Here is a 21,347-nt window from a genome sequence, read left to right on the forward strand (position 1 = left end):
TAGCCACAATGCGTGCCGGTGAGCTCTTCCCCTTTAATGAGAAAATTCCCAGAGGAACGGCCGACAAGCTAGGCTACAATTCTCTGCAAACGGGGCCTCCTATTTCAAGTAATTTCTCCTAAGTTAAGAAAATATGGTCCAGGCACTCATCACGGTGCAAATGCATGAACCAGTAAAAAAAAATGGAACTATTCAGTTTGCCGTCAGAAACCCCCTTTGTTTTGGCACTATTTTCGGAAGCACCTTGCACACCGGTATTCTTCCCCTGCATGTGCACAGATAAACGCCGATCAGCTGTTTGGATCAACAAGCATGTAGCAGGATCAAGTAGCAGTATTGGTCTTTACAGTGAATTAAACTCACTTTTCTGCTAATTTAAAAGATGGTACATACAGTACTTGTCTTTATCCTGGCTGTTCAAACAAACAAACCTCCTGTAAGGCAGGGAACTCTGGATGATGAGTGATGCAGACTGGAGCCGTATGTGAGCCGCTGATATCCTCTGATTCAGAAAGGTCCTGAAGTATTGTTGTCACTAAGTCCCTCTCCTGACAGCAGAAGCTTTCTGGGTTCATTGGCATGGGCTCACAGTTAACACACCGGCACCACCAGGTAACGTGGGATCTCTCCTGCTCACTCGTTAGCACAGAACTTTCTCCCCTCTCTTCTTTGGTACGTTGGGTCTGTATCTGGAGTTCTTCCTCTGTAAACTGTGGTTTATAGAGGTATCCTCGTGTCCACAGTAAACAGCTTGTCATTGTTGCTGTCAGAATCAGTCATTTTTGCTGTTCGTAGTTTTTGTTCCTAGGAGTGTCTGTTAAAAATGCTACGTGCTTGTTGATCCAAACAGCTGATCGGCGTGTATCCGTGCTCATGCAGCGGAAGAACACCGGTCTGGGAGGTGCGTCCAAAAATAGTACCAAAAACAAAGAGGGTTTCTGACTGCAAACTGAACAGCTTCAATTTTTTCTACTGGTGCATGCATTTGCACCGTGATGAGTGCCTGGATCATATTTTATCAACTTTAGCGAAATTACGCGAAATAGGCGGCCCTGTTGGCAAAGAAAATAGCCTAGCTGGTCGGCCGGTCCTCTGGGAATTTTCTCATTAAAGGGGAAGAGCTCACCGGCACGCATTGTGGCTTGCAGGAGCAATAGTTTACTGTAATTCATACGACCCCACTTCAAAAAAACTGAAATATCACTTTAAGAAAGAACTGATGTTCTGTAACACAATTTGAGGATTTTCAAGGATTAGGAATAATGGTATCAGCTCAATTCTTAGACTCGTCCACTTACCAATACCTGATTTTACCATTTTTGGCTTGATCAGAGACATTTTAATGCTGGAACAACTCCACCAGCAGCTGCAGGCAGAGGCAGTAGCTAAACTCTGGAGTCATTCGTCTTGTATGAAGTTTTGGAAGACAAGTTATGGCCACATGCTACAAAGGCATTGAAGATGGGCGAGAAAGGGAACACTGGAAAGAGAGAAAAGCGCAGTATACAAATGTATATTTTTTCCTTCTTCTCTCACTCTGTCTCCCTCTCTCCTGAAGTCCAGCCGGTTTCCTGCTTTCCCAGAATAATGCACAGTTTATGAGGCAGGCAGAGGGCCATACTTTATAAATGGCACTGTCTAAACCCCCTTTGCTCTTTCGCTCTGTCTCTGTCTCTCTCTCACTCTGTCACCCTCCTCCACGCTCTATGGCATTTGTGGAAGTGTCGTGTGTGCATATGCCTGAAAAAGTCAGCAGTGATATGCAGGGCAGGATGTGTTATGTCAAAGAGGCACAGGCATGCAGTCATGATGATCCTTTCAAATATTTGGATTCCTACCATATTAGCCTCCCTCCTTTTCCTCCTCACGTTCCACTGCTTGCCCTGAAAGGTGAGCAACAACTTGTCACCCTCTACTCTTGAAATGTTTCCTTGAAACACTTCTCCGAATGTGAGGGGTGTTCTGCGGAGGAGATGGTATCTTAAGATGACCTGTGTCTCGTTTTACTCAGCTCTCAATCTCTCTCTTCTTTTCTTTCACCAGACTGTTTCGTCCTTCTTGGCTGACTAACATCTTGGAGGACGAGGGTGGAAAAAATGCTAAACCATCCTTAATGAGAATCAGAGACGGGTGTGTCACAAGTATGTGATTCATATCCTCTGTTATCTCAAAGGCTCTATTCAACATTACTCAAATCCCAAAACATGATGGAGATAAATGGAAGAAGGATGGTCCGAGGTTTGGCCAAGACCTTTTCTTCCAGTTGGAAGAACAACATGTGAATGTGTCATTCATTTTTACTTCGCAAGTCATACTCAAATGGTCTACCCGTGCTTTTATATGATGAAGCCAAAATCATGGGGACTGTACCCAACACCGTCACAGCTAAACAGTTGGTTTCCCATCATTTGGGTCACCATTGGTTTCCATTATACTAGTAGTTTTGTCATCCATCACAAAGTTCAAGAGTTAAGTCTTCTTAAGTAACCTTGTGCTTGAAATCCAAAAAAATGAAACCCTCTGAAAGGTCACTGTTGAATTTCAATTTTTCTAAGTGTGTGAATTCTTTAGGATCAAGCCTACTACACATTGCCAGTTAAGGCGGGGTATTAACATCACCCTTACTCCTCATGATGCCTCTGATCTTCTGTTTAAAATATGGACCAAGTCTCAAAGGTGGTTGCCATGTTGGAATTGCCAATATACCTAACTTTTATTCTATCAGGCAAATAGGTGAAGTCTCCTGGCAAACAGCTACAATGTGCATACCTGCCAGCCATCTCATCACAACCCATAATATGATCATTTATATGTATTAGCTGTAATATTATCAAATCAGTTACATTTAATAAAAATAGACGCCTGTACAGTGTGTATGAATAAAGGAATGAGCCATACAGACCAAAAGGCAACACCCGGAAAAAGGGAAGAGCAAGAGTCCTTCAAGGCTACTTGCTTGCTAGCGCATACATTTGTTTTATAACTCAGAGAGGTTTTATCAGTGTCAGATGTAAGCCAGTGGGGAATTTTTATTGAGACACTGAACTTTACATAATATCATCTGTATCTTTATTTCAGGCCAGATTTCCAAAGGTTTTAACCTCGGACTGACCAACGCAGGCAAGTAGGAACAGTGATGAAAGAATTTTGTGGATTTGCACCAAAAGAAACATCAACATTTTGGAAAAGGGACCCACATTTTTACATACACTTTAGTTCTTTATACAGTTGGCTAAAAAGTGTGTCAAAACATACTTTGAAGGTCCCAAAGGTATGATCAATGCCACAAACATAAGTCCAGTCTGACATTCTCTCACCCAAACATTCAAAAGCATGCAGGCATGCAGAACACTCATGCAATGAATGAGAGGAATGTGCGCTCACCCATCTGAACACACACACACACTAACTCCAGAATCAAAGCTGGCAGTCATCACACAAACAGTGACTGAGAGGAATGACGTGTGCGGTAAGGGCTGCAGAGTCCTGTGGACCCTCTGTAAAACATAATAAAATGCACTTTGATTACATTCCTCTGTGACCGGTCGTATCCCACTTTCCATTCTCATCGCCACCAATGACTGTTTAATGCACAGCCGCTCTGTTTTCATGATGCAGGGCAGAGATCTGGAGCCGGTGGGGGTGACTCACTCATGATGCATCCTTTTGATGTCCTGGGCTCGAGACCTCCCAACATTTTATGTCCCACCTGCCACTTAGGTTAGAGGTGGGGGTGGTGGAGCACAGAGGGGAGGGAAGAGGAGGGGGAGTATTAAAATAAAGACATGTAAGGAACATAAAGGCTGCAGGATTAGTGAGGATGTGGAGTAAATGCATGCGTGGATTACATGCGTTTAATGATCTGTGCAATACAACATGTATGTATATTCAGGCTAGGAGGAGTTAACCCTTTGATGGCTGCAGCTCAGGTAGGAGCCATGCCTGATGAAAGAGCAGAGAGGAGTTGCATCATCTTCTCACAGCTGCACTTGTACTGGGAGAACTGGGGCTCAAACTGGGAGATGCATGGAGAGCCCTTCTCTTTGAATCAGAGCAAAACTGTCATTATGCAGTTATTGTTATATACAGCATGTGGATTTATGTGTTATTCTTTGTCTTGGCTCTTTGAAATATAGTCATGCAACCACTTTGCCAAGATTCTGACTTAAAACAACAATATCTTAGTAGACCACCCCAGTCAAATTTATAGTGACATAAACCAAGTGCTACTGTGTTTTAGAAATGTCAAACTCTCTGTCAACACTTCCAGGCAGCCATTGGCTTCAAATCATTTAATTAACTGAAGTTTTTCCCCTTACTTTTCTTTCTTCTTTATTTTATTCCCGTCTTTTGATCTGTGACGGTTGATGGAACTTAACCGTGCTGGGCAGGACTCTCAGGAATGAATGCTATGTTTTAGAAATCTGAGACTTTTCTACTCTTACTGGCAGCCATTGGCCTCCCTTCATGTAGTGAAGTTCAAGATTTTCCATCACTTTTCTTCCCTTAGTTTGTACCTTTTTTTCATAGGTACTAGTTCATGCAACAACTCAGCAGGACTGTCCTGAAAAGAGACAGTGTCCATTTGAAAATATGCTGAAATAAGTGGATGGATATTCATGCCCAGCAACTCTACATACTCTTTCAGCTCTCATAGAGTAGAAGATTAATTTCCATCTTTAATTGCATGGACCCTTACACTTATAATCAAATTACCTTCGTTCTTTAAAAAGAAATGACTCCCGATCTTTTGGTGTCCTATAATTTCCTTTGGCCATTTGCATCCTTTTTATGTTCGTCTTGGTAAAATGTCACTTCCTTAGATTAAGACTCCAACAGACTTATGATTCAATATTTAAAGTGAATGTGTTAAAGACTTAAATGCATCATGTCTTGTGATTCGACATGGTCAACAGCTTTTTTGTTCTCTCTTTTCTTCACATCTTCTCCATGTGTCCATATTGGTTTGTATTGCAGCTCTTACAATAAAGGTCAAATAAACTAGATAAAGCAGTGATCGCAAAGCCTTATTTTAATCTCTGTGATCCTTGATGCTCGGTGAGTTGAAATATCGGTCCCTGGTCTGTCCTCTGTGCAGCAGTATTGACACAGAGCGGGGGAGTGAAACAAACCTGGCTATTTCTGTTGATTTTGATCAAACTACATGAAGATTTGACCAACATGAATTTCTTTTTAACCCTTTGACTGCACAGCTCAGGAGGCAGGGCTTCAGCCCAGCTGCAGCCTGAGCCATTGGTTATGGTGAGATGATTGACAGGCTGCACGGCCGAGCTATGATTGGCTGCTGAAACCTCCTGATCTGTCTCCACCAGTCCTCGCCAGTCAGGTGACTGTGACATGCTGCAACATCAATGTTATCAATCTGTACTGACTATCAGCAGGACCAGTGCTAATGGGGAGTTGAAATGTATCAATGCAATAAATTCTCCTTTTTTTTCTCCTTTAGGAAAAAAAGCCTAAATTTCAGCCCTCTGGCCTGCTTGTGGTTTACTGCAGATTAGATTTATTATGAGTCTGTTTTAGGAATTGATGAGTTACGAGCTGTTACAAACTGTTTATGTGTCCTTTTAACTCTTGGCCTCTTAAACACTGGATCTTTGTGACTATTATTAGATAGATAGGATCATTTCAGTTCACTGCTGAGGCAGAAACTGCAGATTTGTGACGTCTCTGCTTTCACAAGCGTCATTAGGTGATGTTCTTTCCCCTTTTTTTGTGATTTTCGTCAGCATAATTAAGCCTCATTTAGAAAAGTACCTTGTAAATAATCCTATGATGCAGCTTGATGGGAAATGAACACAATGCCTTCCCCACCTGCTTGTGTTTGTGTATAAATCTAGGTGTGCGTGTGTATGTGTCTGGTTAATGTGAAATGTCATTACTCACACTCTGCTCCTGCGTGGTTTGTGGTTTCTCTGACATCATGTACAGTGTTTCTTCAGATTGAGACATCTGTGTTAGTCAGACCTGATATTTGGTTCATCCGCCTGAAACCTTATTTCTATAATGCATGATATACAGTAAATACTAAACTCTATATTATGCATGGTTCTGTTGTGAACTGAAAATGACGAACATTTGAAGTTGTTTCTCTGAATATTTACATCCTCTTAAAGGCTTCGCTCAAATCCTGTCTTATGTTACTCACTAGATTTATTATAGTGGTAAAAGGATCCAGCACTTTTAAATATTTAAGGCAATAAAAACTAGTTCCAGTAGGAGAACCTGCACCAGGCTGTTTCAGTTTCATGAGGGGCTTGCAGGGTAACTCACAACACATTACAATACCCGATGCATGGTTAACCATAGTGAGAAAATCTGCTTTACTGGATAAACAGATAGACTACAAGGCAGTCCTTCAATGCTAGATAATACAATTCAAGTAACACACAAATATAAATTGCCCATAAAAGGTAAAGAGCAGAATTAGTGCCACAAAGTCGAGAAGCAGTGAATCAAAATGGTGAGGACGTTGGAAAACATCGGTGTTGACATCCCCTTCGATTATAACGAAAAGTTGTTTGAATTTAGGAGTTGTGAATGCTGACTTCTCTGCCAGCATCTGCAGCTCATGATTTCCCACAAAACACTCATCTGCTCTGACTCTTAAATGTGTTTACATGAAACCTTGAATTGCCAGACCAATTCACTAATGTGAAGTAATCTGGAAACTGTCTGTTCATTTTCAACTTCCAAGGGCCGCATAAACAGGCACAGCCACAGCCTGAAACCTCCTCTGTTTACAGAAATGACAGCTCCTAGATCAGTCTGAAAGGTTTGGGGTTACTGTTCAAGAATCTGGTACAGAAACATCACTCACCAGCAATCACTTTTTTTTTTTTTGTCAAAGTAATATTTGGGGTTTTATGCCTTTTTCAGAGACAACTGATCAGTGGATTGAGCAGGATATCTGGAGAGAGAGTGGGAAGTGACATGTTGGGGGAGGTAAGCCCAGGTTGCCCACCTCCACTCATGGTGCCCAACCAGTGGGCCAGACCAGTACCCCACTAGCAATCACATTTGAGCGCCAAATGACCTAAAATATGACCAACGAGGTTTGTCATCTTTTAGAAGTTAGTGAGCTGCCACTGCCAGTGGTAGACGTCTAAACAGCTACATACAGAGAAGATGTTCATCCAAAGTTTTTCAAAAAGGCGGAGCCTTTGGACTGTACAACCAGTGCCACGAAATACTAGATGTAGAGGTTAGTTGCAAATACAAACATCCATACCAAATGTATAATCCAACACTCACCAATTGTACTACTGATGTGCATATGAATTCTGAAAGTACCTTATCTGTAGCTGTTTTGGTTGTTTAGAAAAATCCTGAAACTGAGCTGTAGTTGTTCGACGTATCCCAAATTTAGGCTGATCTGTTTCGAACACTTCGAACACGCATCCTACCTTGGAGGCATAAGGTGCATCTTTCGTGTCCGAACCTATGCCATGATGCAGTGCGTGTCAGTTTAAACAAGATGGTGGCATTTTGAGTGGCAGATAAATACACTGCGGTGTCAAACTGTCACTTATATTAGCTTAATGTGAGTCAAGTGCAAGTAAAACATGGGCTTGCAGATTTGTCTGTTCCTTATTGTTTGTGTGTATTTAGAGGATCATGGTTTCAGTTTTTATAAGTTCTTGAAATGTTTAAAACAGAAACCAAAGACATACAAAATAAATAATTGTTCCTCTCTTATAAGAATTGTGAGATCTTTGTTAATGTTGCAACACATCATGATCCACTGATTTAAGTTAAACCAAAATCAGAACAAATGCCTCATGCCTTTTGTTTCAAGCTGCAATTGAACACTTTGGCTAAACCACAAACAAAAGCCAGATTGTTAAGGGGTGATATGTGATATGGACTTGTCTTTAGAGTCTGAAGGAAAACATTTTTTTAAGCTTTTAGGAGTTAGTTAAAAAAAACAAAAAACAGATTCAAGGATATATCAAAAAAAGAAACCTGCAAGTGATACTTTGCTTTGTTTTGATTTAACTTTGACTTTTCAGCCCAGGGTCATTTGCTTGCAGAGATAGAAATAAAAAGTTGGACAAACATCAGCAGCACCAACTAAACATCCAAAGTTGTTAGGCTTAAACTTCAACTGACACTAAGCGGCTCTAAAACTGCTGCACGTGACTGTTTATTTTGTGCGCTGGGCCCAGAGCAAATCGAGTAAAGTTGCTTTGACCAGAGAGCCAAAGTCTGCAAAGTGTTTGAGCTCTTAAATGCAGCCTATAAACAAACGTCAAAGTAAAGTGAAATTACCTCTCAGTTGATTTACCCTGTTGCCCAACACTCACACACACTTTCATCTTCTCTTTTTTGCATGTGTGTGAAGTTGGCATTGCAGCTCAGCCTGCCGCTTGGTGTGAAAGGCCCGGCTCCAGAGCACCATGTACTTTTGCGGGACAAAGCGGTACTTTCAACTTAACGAGGCCATGTTCTGCCTGATTCATTTACTCTAAAATACATGTTGTGGGGACAAGCAGTGTGTCATTAGAAATCACTTGACGGGGACCCGAAACAGAAACAGTCAGTCACAGCTCATCATACTCTCTTTCTTTCACAGGGAGAGAGAGGGGCAGACAAAGAGAGACAGGAAGAAGGAGAAGAGACGAGGAGGAGTGAGAGGGGGTGAGGGGCGTCAAAAAAAGTGTGAACTCCTGCTCCTTTGTGACCTGTTAAAATCACTCTGTGAGCATTCAGGGTCAGTGAGGACGAAGGAGGGAGGGGAATCCGTTCTTTCTCCGCTCGGCAGGGAACAGCTCATGCTTGACTAACTCTTTGGATCCCCGCTGAGCCAATCTATATGCTCTTTCTTCTTCCCTTGTATCTGATTCTGAAAGTGTGTCAAAGCCAATCATTATATTTGTTTCAGATATCATTGACCTCTGAGTGTGTGCACATACCCATGCATGTGTTTGGGAGGGAAACCTCCAGGCGTTTTTCTCATGCACTGACTGTTCAGCATTATACCCAAACCACACAGCAGAGTCTCTCTGGGAAGCGCAGCATTTCTGTCCAATGTGTTTTGCGCTGCATGCAGCTCCAGAGGTCTAATTATGCTGGGTTTGAAAGCACAGACACCCCCATGTCAAAGACAGACTCTATAAATCACACACAGTCATTAGTGGGAAAATATGCTTTTTTTTCTATTCTTTTGAGGGCTTGGCAATACAACATAAAGCCATGACAAATAAAAGCAATAAACTATTTATTGTCTTGGGGTAGAAATGGTTACATCTCTCCACACAGACAGGAATGGCATTTACGCAAACGAATTGGCTGTAAACGCTTTTTATTTGAAACCCAGGATATAATTAGAAACCTGCGGCTTTCCAAGAAAGGAGATGTATGTGCATATGTGTGTGTGTGAGGGAATATGTGTGTGTATGAGGCTTGATGAGCCCATTTGCGTGCCCGACTGTGTTTTTTTTCGCTCTTGCTCACTTCTCTTCTTCATTATGTCAAGTAGCTCCCAAATATTTTGTGTGAGAAATAAAGTTTGCATGAGGAATTTGGCAGGGGGTCGTGGAAAAAATACATTAGACTATATGGTCAAGAAATATGAATCTGACATGCTCAAGTTGTTCACAGCAAAACAGAGGCACTTGGGTTTTTCACTGCAGCATGTCACCGGATTTTACTTTGCAAATCTAAATGCAGAAGCAGTCTGACGGATAGACTTGTTTATGTTACCTTTTTCTTTCTTTCTACATTTTAAACAACTCCTGCATTAACTGTGATCAATGTCAGATTTCTTAACTTTGTGAAGCTCTTTGCATTTCACCTCATTATCACTGTGTAAGACAGCATGGTTGACTTTCATTATTCCCTCTTTATTAATACAATACTCACAGTCTCACACACAATGACCACATTCTTTTATAAACAACTTAATTTGAAGTAGTGGAATCGAAGAAACTATACTAAATATATGAGCTTGTGGTACAACCTCTTGTGTTTGCTCACTTTAATATGGCTTTGTATGTCGGCATTTCTACATTGGGCCCCTGAAAAGGAACCCTTACAATCTGTGAAAAAAACAGCATATTCATTGCCTTGTACTTTGTGAAGGAAGCTGTGAATCTCCTGGAGCACATTGGTAAATGCTGCCTTTCTTTTCGGTATGACAGTTAGTCTACCTGACGTTACGCAGCAGGTCCTGTCAGTGTGAAAAACTGGGCTCGCAAACAGTGGCGATTCTAGGATCGGATGTTTAGAGATGCTGAGCCTGGCAAGATAAATTTCACTGTTTTGTACATTTTAATGCAACTTCATTCCCACATCTGTGAAAGAACACTTTTTGGGAAAGTCTGTGACTAAACCATCAAATCTAATCTGAGTACAAACTATTTGATTGGGAGCCTCGTAGGTATGTGCGAATGGGGCTTTGAATCCACCGTTCTCACGGGATTTGCATGTTGCCAGTTCATGCGTCGACAGACAGTTTTCAAAAGATTCTACACTCGGAGCTGGTTTCAAAACTTTGCGTTTTCAACTGCCTTAACGCCGTTTCCAAGTAACAGCAGATGCACAACAAAGGTTTACCATTTTCTACTAAATACATTTCCATAACCACCTCAGTGTTTTTTGGCATACCATGAACTACGATTGGATATTTTGGACTTTAACATTTATCTTAACTGTTTTCTGTCTTCCCTCAAAACTTCCAAAGCTTTACTTTTTGAACTGTTTTGCTGCTTAAACTTTTAGTAGGTTATCTGCAAAAATAAGGATAAGGGTCAACTTTATTTTCCCCTTAGGGAAATGTATCTTGGACCACAGTACCACATAAGGCTGCAATCACAGTCTATACAAATCTAAGTGGATGCGGCAGCAGCAGAAGACTATGACATATATTCCGGTTTAACTAGAACATAGTGTTAAGTTGTTTGTTATGATCTGTCTTCATTGATATCTTCATCAGAAATTTGCAATGTTTCTCCTTTCTTCCTCCAGGTGTGTGTGAACCAGCCCACAGCTCTGCCACTTCCTAATGCAGAGCAGGTGGCCTGAAAACACATCCTACTATGGGAAGCTGCTCTTCAGAGAGATGTTGGCCCAGACAGCAATATTGCTTTCACTCCCGGCATCTTTATTATTGCTCTCTCCCCCCCTCACTCCCCACAAATCAGGCGATATTAGCCCTTCCTCCCATCTTCCCTCTGTCATCCCTCCGTCGCGGACTCCCACACAGGCTTCCCAGCACTGCCAGAGTGCTGGGATGTGACTATGCATGAGTTACGTGAGATTAATCTGCCTTTTGATGGGAAATGTGTTGTTCTCAAAGTCTCACTGGGGAGAGAATTTAAAAACTGGAGAGCCTTCACTTTCATCCGTCCCTCTTTTCCCACTCCTGACAGAAGAAAACGATGTATTTACTTTACCAACCTACTTTACTGGCACTCCCCCCACTCAGCCTCTCTGCTAAGCGATAAGCACAGGGATCCATTAATTTCTCCCCCCACACTCTCCCTCTTCACTTAAACAATATGCAGAGCTCAGGATGCCCTTTGCAGAATCACTGATGCGAGGAGCACAGTTACGTGCGTGTGTGTGTTTGCATAAATACACAGTGGCTGGTTGTAAATGACTTACTATGTAAGCAGTAAATAAAAGATGTACAATTACAATTCCTCCAAACATATGATACACATACAACAGATCATATCTTTACCAAAATATAGCTAAATACACAGATTTCCTACCAGAAAGAAAGCATTGATTTGACAGAGATAACTACTTACCATGCAATTTGAAAAGAGGTGTGCTTCACCAGGACAGAAGATAAAGCTTACATTTTTTCTCTTTTAATCTGCATAATGTTTTTGTTATATCTGCAACTTCCGACCTGATTATTGTAAGCAAATCACAAGAAAATCAGTGACGGGTGGCTGGTTATGCTAATTGGTGCAGTGCTAACTTGCTAATATAACTGATAGCTGGAATCAAGTGACAGACAAAGGTTTTCCCAATTTACCAGATAATACGACTTTCTCACTCACTTTCCTCCAAGCAAGCTCCTTTTTATCCCTGTTTCGATTAAAATAAATAAACATACAGGCAGTGTCGTATCGTTCAGGGTAGCGGTACACACACCGTCAATTTTCCCCCCAATTCCAGATGAATGAACCTCCACCTGTCCGTTGTTCACTTCATATGTCACTCGAGGACCTCTATGCTGATTGGCCATTGCACTGCAAATGATTCACTAAAGATCCAATATTTCAACTCTCGCATATAAGAAAATGCGGGAAGAAGAGCTTCGGACATGTCGGGAATTTAGGTCGTTCCTGTGTATAACTCACTCCATTCGCCCAATCAGCCCTCCTCTTTTCAAGTCATTCATGCAGCCTAACAAGAACTAGCTTCTACTTGTATCTTAACATTGTCTTTGCAAGTAATTTACTCACACAGATGATTTTATATGCGGAAATTTTCACTCTGCTTTTGACCTGAACACAGTTGATGCTCATCTTGCTTATTGGACTGTAAACAACACAGAGCTTGGAAGAAGAAGACATGAGTCAAAGTCTTATCTAGTTTCACTGGAATAACTGAGAAGTTGCCCATCGTTGTTAGAGGTTTTTATTGTCCTCAGAAGATAAATATGAGTTCATAAAGCATACCATGTTTTTATTATACTCGTCCAAAGTATGCCAGGACTTCCAGTAGCATGTTTGATGTTTCTCTCTGCTTTCTATGATGTGTTACTTCACTTCAGTGAGGTTGACCAATGAGAGCACAGAGCGCTCTGCACGCACAAAGGGGCGGCTGTGGCTCAGTGGGTAGGGTCGGTCATCTATCAGTTGGAAGGTTGGCGGTTCGATCCCAGCTCCTGCGGTCACATGCCGAAGTGTCCTTTAGCAAGACACTGAACCCTAAATTGCTCCCTCTGTTGTTCAGAGGTGTGTGAATGTATACGAATGAGATTAGCTAATACTGATGGTCCGTCACTACATAGCAGCCTCAACCATCAGTGAGTGAATGGGTATGAATGGGAAACTCAATGCTTTGAGTAGTCAGACAGACTAGAAAAGTGCTAAATAAGTACAAGTACAAGTCCACAACAGTCATGAGCGTAGTCAAACAAAATAGCGAAGTCAAACAAGAATGTCCAGCCAAGTCATGGAACAAATTTATGGAACTGTGATTGCCTAATCTGACACAGTGACCACCATAAAATACAAAAGATTGTGTACTCTGACCTCTATATAAGTCATTGCCATTAACATGACGTGCATTCTTAACTGTAGGTCGTACAAACTCACAGAATATAGTCATGTTGCTTGAATTCCAAACATTATCAACGAATCCAACAAAAATGATTGAAGCTGCAGCCATGCGTTTACATTTCTTGTTGAGAACTCCTGACTGGGGGTTACAGATGTAGCTCTGTACACTATCTTAAATGTCGTGCATCATCCCCTACCATAAATTCTTCTTGTACACAGCCTGTCAGTCTCTTTACGTGTCCAACGGGGAAGCCGTCCATTAGGCCACAGCGAGGTGCAGCTCAGAGCAGCTACTAGCCGCCTGAGTGCAGCAGCTAGGACATGTTGTGGTGGAAGGTCCTCACATCACAACCTAATCAGTCACCCACAATCCAAACATCATGTCAGGCGCACAGGTTTAGCAGGCGGCAGGGTGCAGCCAGAGCCACTCTGCAGCTGGTGAGTGGGACATGCTGCTTTTTAGTCCACTCTGGCACACACCTGCTCAGTGTCAGGTCAGGCTGCAGCATGTGTCAAAATATACAGGGGTTACTTTCATACATGAGGGCTGGTTTGGATGCACTTTCTGCAGTGCTGACACCTGTCTCTTTGTCAGGAAGAAGGGCTGTAATTTCAGTGATGACTTGTTGATTTTAAATCTGCAACATTGCCACATTGCTTTTTAAAAATCTCCTTATCAAGGAAAGCTCACCTGACATTTTATGGATTTGTTCGCAAACCTGCATTGACGCCTCGTGGAGCCAGTTAGATTTACTTCTCAAGTCCATGTTTGCATGCTAAATCACTTCCCAATCAGATCAGTTTCAAGAAAAAGCCTAATGCTTAAATATTCAAAGTGTGTTAGCGAAGTCTGGACCAACGCTGTCTGTATGCACCATCTTCTCAGAGGTTAAACACTTAAAATGATAATATTTTGGCGACTTGTGGTGTAGCCAGCAAATACAAAGTTTCCTAGTTGTGGTGATGCAAAGGATCACAGTTGATCCGTGATCCATACATATTTGAACTGTGTCTGTGAATGAACTTGTACATTCCTGTGCAGCGTCTCTGCAAGTCTTTTTTAAAATACTGTTACACAGTGCGCAGACATTCACACAGAAAATGGTAAAGTGTTGATAATGAACCGTAAACTGCTTCTCTGACTTTTCTTCTCTCACTTTCACCACGTCTGTGTTTGTCATGAAGATATCAGCCTGTGGTTGTGTGATAACAATTAGAAGCTTAATGTTAGTCACATTGACTCACAGCCTGCTGTAGTCTGAAGCTGTAAACTCAGCCACACAAACTCTGTTACTCAGTGCTGTGTTCAATCCAAAAATTGATGATGTATCTTCTTGTTTGCTGTGGATTGTGTTTCTTCCTCTTCCAGCACTTGCTGCAGGAACAGCCAACACACAGAAACACAAATCCATTAAATGAATGAGTTCACACTACTTGTACTGTTATTACTTTAATTATGTATCAATTGAGGAATATTGAGGATGCAGTCTATTATTGAGATGCATGGATATGCGGTGTGATTCATTGAGCTGTAAAATGTACAGTTGAAGTCATGGCAAACTGAGGGGTGTAGAGTGTTGTTAGAAATATCTTTTTTTGAATATTGGCTTATCCGACATGTTATCCAATCCTAATCAAACTATTAGATCTGTGATCCATGATCTGAACTGATCTTTGGCACCCATAGACTTTATAAGAAATGGGCGACGGATGCTGTTGGAAATGCTGAGCTCAACCTTACTTCTGTCAAGCTAGTGTGAGGTAAAGAAGCAGGCTTTGAGCCTCCTCGCCAACAACCACAGTGTTCCTGTCTGTCAGTAAAGTCAGTCTCTAATTATGCAAAAATCATAATCTTAATATCTTCGAAACTGCCACGTTATGGAAAAATGCAACCCCGTACAGTGTGTGCTGATATAGAGAAATGAGCTATTCAGACTAAGACTATTTTAGGACCAGGCTGTAAACTTGTTTATTTCTGCTGTAAAGATTGGCTTTTTTGGATTGGTGTATATTCGGTTTCCAGTACTTACGGGGCCAGTCTCTTCTTGAGTGGACACTCAAGGAACTGCAGCTTTTAACACTTAAGCACTGGCTTCAATTCTCACAGCCAGAGTTGCACCCCAGTCTAATAGTGATATCCAGGGCCAAGAGTTTCCTTAAACATTTTTCACAGTCTGGCCTAAAATGCTAGAAAAGAGTTAGAACTGAGAGATAAAGTCCATGACTGCATTGTTATCATATGCAGCACCCTCTGACCGCAAAAGTGTATTTTCTTTGCATTACCAGTTAATTTTCCCCCTCATCTGTCTCACATTTAAAACTGAAATGGTTGAAAAAAGAAAGATTATTAGACACCAAAATCTGAGCTTTGCATGTTACATAAATGTAGTGATGTCATCCTTTATCATACACCCTTATGCAACCATTCACATGATATGTAAGAGTAACGTTACACACAGTTAAGGCTGATTTATACTTCTGCGTTGAATCAACGGCGTACCCTACGCCGGGGGTCCGCATAGCTCCCGTACCTACGCCGAGGCCTACATACGTAGCTGACGTGCACCTCCTCCAAAATGTAACTCCCCGTAGAGCCGACGCGGACCGCAAGCTCTGTGATTGGTCCGCTCGGCTTTGTCTTTCCCGCATTTACAGCACTTCCGGGATCCCGGACATCGCCCGCACATCGGCCGTGTATTTCATCTCCTCCTCTCTATTCTTCATGTAATCATGTCTGTATGATAAACAGCAACATGTATCAGCTGTAGAGTAACATAACAAGTTCCGAATCGCTGTGGAAAAGTAAACAGAGATTGTAGCGGGGGTCGGGAGCAGGTGATCGGCTATCAGAGGGACCGCACTGCCCTCAAGCGTTTCGGCGGAGAATTGCTTCACGTCACGGACACACCGACGCACAAGTATGTGGGGATCATGTTCGCGTCAGCCCCTGCTGCGTAGGGGAGACGCAGAAGTATAAATCAGCCTTTATACTCAGTAAAGTAATACACAATTTTAAAACAGAACTCATCAACAAAGTAGATTATTTTGCGCTTTTTTTTTACCGTTTAATGTTTGGTTCAAGATTTACAGCCTAACTTTTGTGATACATTCAATGTTTTTAAAGGAGCCAACAAAAGGATCTTTAAATATATCATTTTGTAGTTTTTTTTAAGGGTTGTCAAGCATAGGCTTACCCCTAAACAGCTTTTTGGGTTTGTATCAAGGTAACTTTCACTGACTGTTTCCCTATGCAGTTATGTATTAAGTTGCCCTCTAGTTCCTGTTTAAACGTTCCTTTAGCAGGACATTTAAAAAAAAATACCATTCACCCTAAACAGCATTGAGAAAAGTTGTTGAACTTTTCGAATTTGTCTGAATCAGCCCCCTCCTGCGAGCCCATTCACAGATCCTTTGAGATTCTGAGGATGCACAGACTTGAAACACATGCCTGGGTTTCCGGAGGTGACATCACTACATGTGACTTGCTCCGAGCAAACTTGGCGACTCCAAGATCTAAGATTAGACACCTCTCAGTGTGTCTCTCCCCCACTGTCAAGCTTTTCTTCCCTCTGCTCCTCTTCCTCGAGTCTGTCTGATCCCTGTCTGTGCATTCCTCCTAAAATAATTTCAGTAATTCTTTATTCCACACAGTTTGAGCCTGTGCGACCTGATCTGCTGCCCTGTCTACTGCATACCTGTAGTTACAGATGGACTTTGTTAGAGTTGGGTTTAAGATCTCAATCCTCTTAGTGAGGACTTTGTCTTTGCAGTGAAACACTTTGTTATCCTGCCGGTGCTGCCGGGGCTCATGGCTCTTAGAAAGCGTGTACGGTGTTTGAAGCGGCTGTACCTGGTGAGCAGAGAGCCTGGGGACCTCTGAGCAGAGCTAGCTGGGTATGTGTGTCAGGACAGGAAGGGGAAACTGATCCTCTTAGCAGGCTGAAATTGGCCCTCTCTCAGGAAAGTGTCACTTGAGTTGCTCAACCTGAGAGTGCCAGGCAAGATTGTCTATCCTTGTATCTCCTTCCCTCCTCCTCCTCCGCCTGGGCCAGCCGTGTGAGGATTGCTGACCTAAAGACAGTCAGTGAGTGTGCGCACATGACTCTGATCTTTCCTCACTGTGTTGCTAAGTATGCCGTACCTGCCCTCCAGGCATGAGTTCAATCCAAGGTGCCACACTGCTTGTTTGACCAATTAGAGTGAGCCTCTGCTGGGCAGGACTCAGACCTCCTGCCGAGAGCTGCCAGGCATATCTTCCTGCAGCCCAAACAAACGGCACAGGCTTCACCACAAACACATCATAACACATGCTCGAACCCTAACCTCTCTGCTTCCCTTTGCTCCCACATGCAGCTGCCTTGATTAAAAACCTACAGCTAGTTAACTTTTTTTGGGCTCTCTCTTCACCTTTCCAGCCCTCTGCATTCCTCTTTTTGTCTTCCTCCTCTTGCCTCCAGATGTTTCTCTAACCATGTCACGCAGACAGTGACAGAGAGCGCTCGGTTCATGTTCATTCCACCAATTTATTGAAAACAGATACAACTGGAAGGGTTCATTCCTGTAGAGCAGTCCCCATTATGGCAATCAATAAAGAACGGCTGGGTTTAAAGTGTGCTTGGCATCAAATAGATTTCAATCAAAGCTTCTGCATTATCCTGAGAAAAGGAGACAAAACTTGTGCTCTATGACTCTTGAATGTAGACACTTTTAATTTATGGAATATTAAGTCCAAAATCAGCCCCATACTTTCCAAAACATGGTAGCTGTCATATTTTTGTAAAAAATGCAGAACGACTCCCGTTCTCCAAGTTGAAAAAGCATGCCCAGATAGTGTATTTAAACAGTTATTTACCAGCTTCAAAATTACAGAAAACCTTGAAGAGGCTTCTAACTATTTCAGATACAGTAACAACAACAAGTATAGGCCTTGAACTTTCTGGAAAACGATTCAACTGTCAGTCCTGACCTCAAAACTGCCAAATTAATGGGGTCTGAGGATGGCGGTTAAATGAGGCAGATGTCTACCACCCAAGTTGGCACCGTACATACCCATCTTCTTTGCTCTACTTAAGTTAAAAAGCAGTTGAAAGGATTAGGTGGTAATGCTAGATGTCATTTCTGATTATGATGGGACTAACAGATTTCCAACAGCCATCTACGAACACTTTTTCTACCACAAACTTTCTAGATTTTACTACAGGCTGTAGAGATGTTTAAGGGCTCCCAAACATTCCAGATGCAATTTTCAAGCAGCAGAAATGAGCGCCGCTTCATTAGTTGATCATCATATTCCCCCATGACGGACGAGGCCTGTCCTCGCTGTCAGCGCTCCGGCTGAGTTAAGGAGCTCCAAATGATTTTCCTCAACACGATACTGGCAGTACACATTATTTATGCTTTTAACTCGTAAGCCACAGTCAACATCATTCAACAAAATTACATTTTAATCATTCTCCTGATAGGGAAGCAACCCAACTGTGTAAAGAAAAAAAGATGTGCTGGCTGAGCAGATTAATGAAAGCAGTGCAAGACAAAGCTGACTACATAAAAACATTTGGACTGTATTAGAAGGATGACCATCAAGCAAAACCGATTCTTTTGAAGAGAGAAGCATACAACGATTGGCTATTTGAAGGATTACACGATTAATTTAAAAACTCTTTGCACCTTGGAAGCATGATGGATCCTTTAATAAAATGTTTCAGGCGTGTGATAAATTAACCCTTTATCAAGAGGGTAGGGAAAAAGTAAGTGTCTGGTTTTAGTGATTTGATACAATTTCCTACTTGATTTGAGTGATACATGGCATCACTCGGATCTAAAGTTTCCATGATCACACCGGTCTGTTAATCCTTGGATCGATCCTTTGAAAAGAGTTGATTTTGATGGTTTGTAAAGCATTTTATGTCTATATTTAATTGAAAATAGTGCAAAGACAACATATCTAATGTTGAAACTGAAAAAGTTGATTGTTTTATGAAAAAATGTAGATGCAGATTTTCAAATTGGTGCCAGCAACACATTTCCAAAAGTTTATACAGGGACAACAAAACACTGAAAAAGTTACGTGATGCTTAAAAGAAACACCTGGAGGAACATCTCCCAACTAATGAGGTTAATTATCAACAGGTGGGTATGAAAAAGGACTTCCCAGAGAGACTGGGAATCTCAGAAGTAGAGAAAGGATGAAGTTCACCACTCTGTGAGAAACTGCGTGAGCAAACAGTTCAACAATTTCAGAATTATGTTCCTCAGAGTAAAATGACAAAGAACTAGCGGAGTTCATCGTCCAAAGTATATGATATCATTAAAATATTTAGAGAATCTGGAGAAATCCCTACAAGGCCCAAACCAATACTGGATGGCCCTCAGGCAGCACTGCCATGCACAGACATGACTCTGTAGTGGAAATCACTGCATGGACTTTCAAAAATCCTTGTCTGTGAACACATTTTGTCACGGAATCCACAAATGCAGCATAAAACTGTATCATGCAAAGAGGAAACCATAGACAAACATGATCCCGAAATGCCATTGACTTCACTGAACCCAAGTCCTTTTAAGATGGACTGAAGGGGGCGTTGGTTGGAATAGCAATTTAAGCATGCGCCCCATATACAGAGGCTAGAGTTCTTGTTGCAAGAGTTTCTGGCTCAACTACTGGCCTTGACCCTTTGCTGCATGTGTTCCCCCACTCTTTACTCCCAACATTTCTTGACTCTCTTCAGCTGTCTTATCAATATAGGTAAAATACAACTTAAAAAATGGGCTGAGGTGATGTGGAAAACAGTCCTGTGGTATGACTACTCAAAGAGGGGGGTTATAACTTAAGAGGGAAGTTAAGGTTAAAGATGGTGAGTGTTCGGACCACAAGGAGAAGTTTTTGTATTTCAATCTGTGGTGTAAAACTGTGGAACACTCTCAATATGGAGCTACAGCAATGTCAGCACATAATACAGTTCAAGAAGAAGTACAAATAAATGATTTTCATGTAGTTACAAGGAGGAAGACAAGTGTTGATAATCACAAGGGGCTTACTTTTGATTGTCGGTGTAAATATGAAGATAATATATGAAGATTTGACTTGTGGGAGTGCACTAGTATAATGCCAGATAATAGTGAATGAATGGGTAGGATTAGATAAGTTTGAACTTCTTCCTACTCCTTCTCGCACATGTAAAGTAAATTGTTTCAGTGCTTGCTAATAATAATTTTATTTCTTTTGTATAACTATTTCTTTTTTTTTCTTGTATGTTTATATAACTATTCTTTTCTACTTGTATGCTTTTTTTTTTTTCTATTTTCACTTTTACATGTTTGAAATAAAGACATCAAATCAAATCAAATGAAAATATGACATTCTTTTTGGACATCATGGATGCTGTGACCTTGGCTCTTAGGAGGAAAGCTTGTTTTCAGTGCACAGTTCAAAAACCAGCATCCCTGGTAGTATGAGGATGTATAAGTGTCCCTGACATGGGTAGCTTCCATGCCTGGGAAGGCTCTATTAATGGTGAACAGGAGAAACAGGTTTTGGAGCAATATTTGCTGCAGGAAGACCTTGTATGTTTCAGCAAGACCTATTTTCACTACAACGGCACAGCCCCTTAGTAGTCAAGCCACGTGGTAAATTGGCTTGCCTGCAGTCCTGACTTGTCACCCTTTAAAAACACTTGGGACATCATGAAATAAAAAATACGACAAAGGAGAGGAGACGCCGCACTATTGCGCAGTTGAATTCCTATATCAGGCAAGAATGGGACAACATTTTACTTTTAAGAACTGCAGAAACTGGTCTCCTCTGTTCCCAAACATTTACGAGTTCTGTTCCTCGCAGGCACTTCTAAAGGAAAGTGAAGACACACTTGTAATGGTTTTCTGTTACTTTACTCACAGATTAACAGGTCTAGCTTTTCAATCCTCAATGGTTTGTAATAATTTTAAGTTTGATCATATCCATTTAAGCATACTGTGACCAGCTGTGGTGCATTGTGTCATCCTTAATAAAGGGGCTGTCAACACAATCCACGGCACGAAGCATGCAAGAAGTACGTTTTTACTGTGAAGATATGTGCGGGTCAT

At 41.6% G+C, this 21,347-nt stretch overlaps 2 long non-coding RNA genes across 2 annotated transcripts; one reads left to right on the plus strand and one right to left on the minus strand.

Moving 5' to 3' along the window:
* Window positions 1-2,988: 2,988 nt before the first annotated feature.
* Window positions 2,989-8,427, minus strand: LOC117804640. The gene is made up of 2 exons (XR_004629212.1): window positions 8,293-8,427; window positions 2,989-3,715 (listed from the first exon to the last, which is right to left on the minus strand). It is a non-coding gene; the product is annotated as an uncharacterized LOC117804640 (long non-coding RNA).
* On the plus strand, window positions 6,905-8,643 carry LOC117804629. The gene is made up of 3 exons (XR_004629208.1): window positions 6,905-6,966; window positions 8,366-8,443; window positions 8,597-8,643. It is a non-coding gene; the product is annotated as an uncharacterized LOC117804629 (long non-coding RNA).
* The last annotated feature ends 12,704 nt before the right edge of the window (window positions 8,644-21,347 follow it).

This window comes from Notolabrus celidotus, chromosome 2, assembly GCF_009762535.1.
Source record: "Notolabrus celidotus isolate fNotCel1 chromosome 2, fNotCel1.pri, whole genome shotgun sequence".
Taxonomy (NCBI): Eukaryota; Metazoa; Chordata; class Actinopteri; order Labriformes; family Labridae; genus Notolabrus; species Notolabrus celidotus.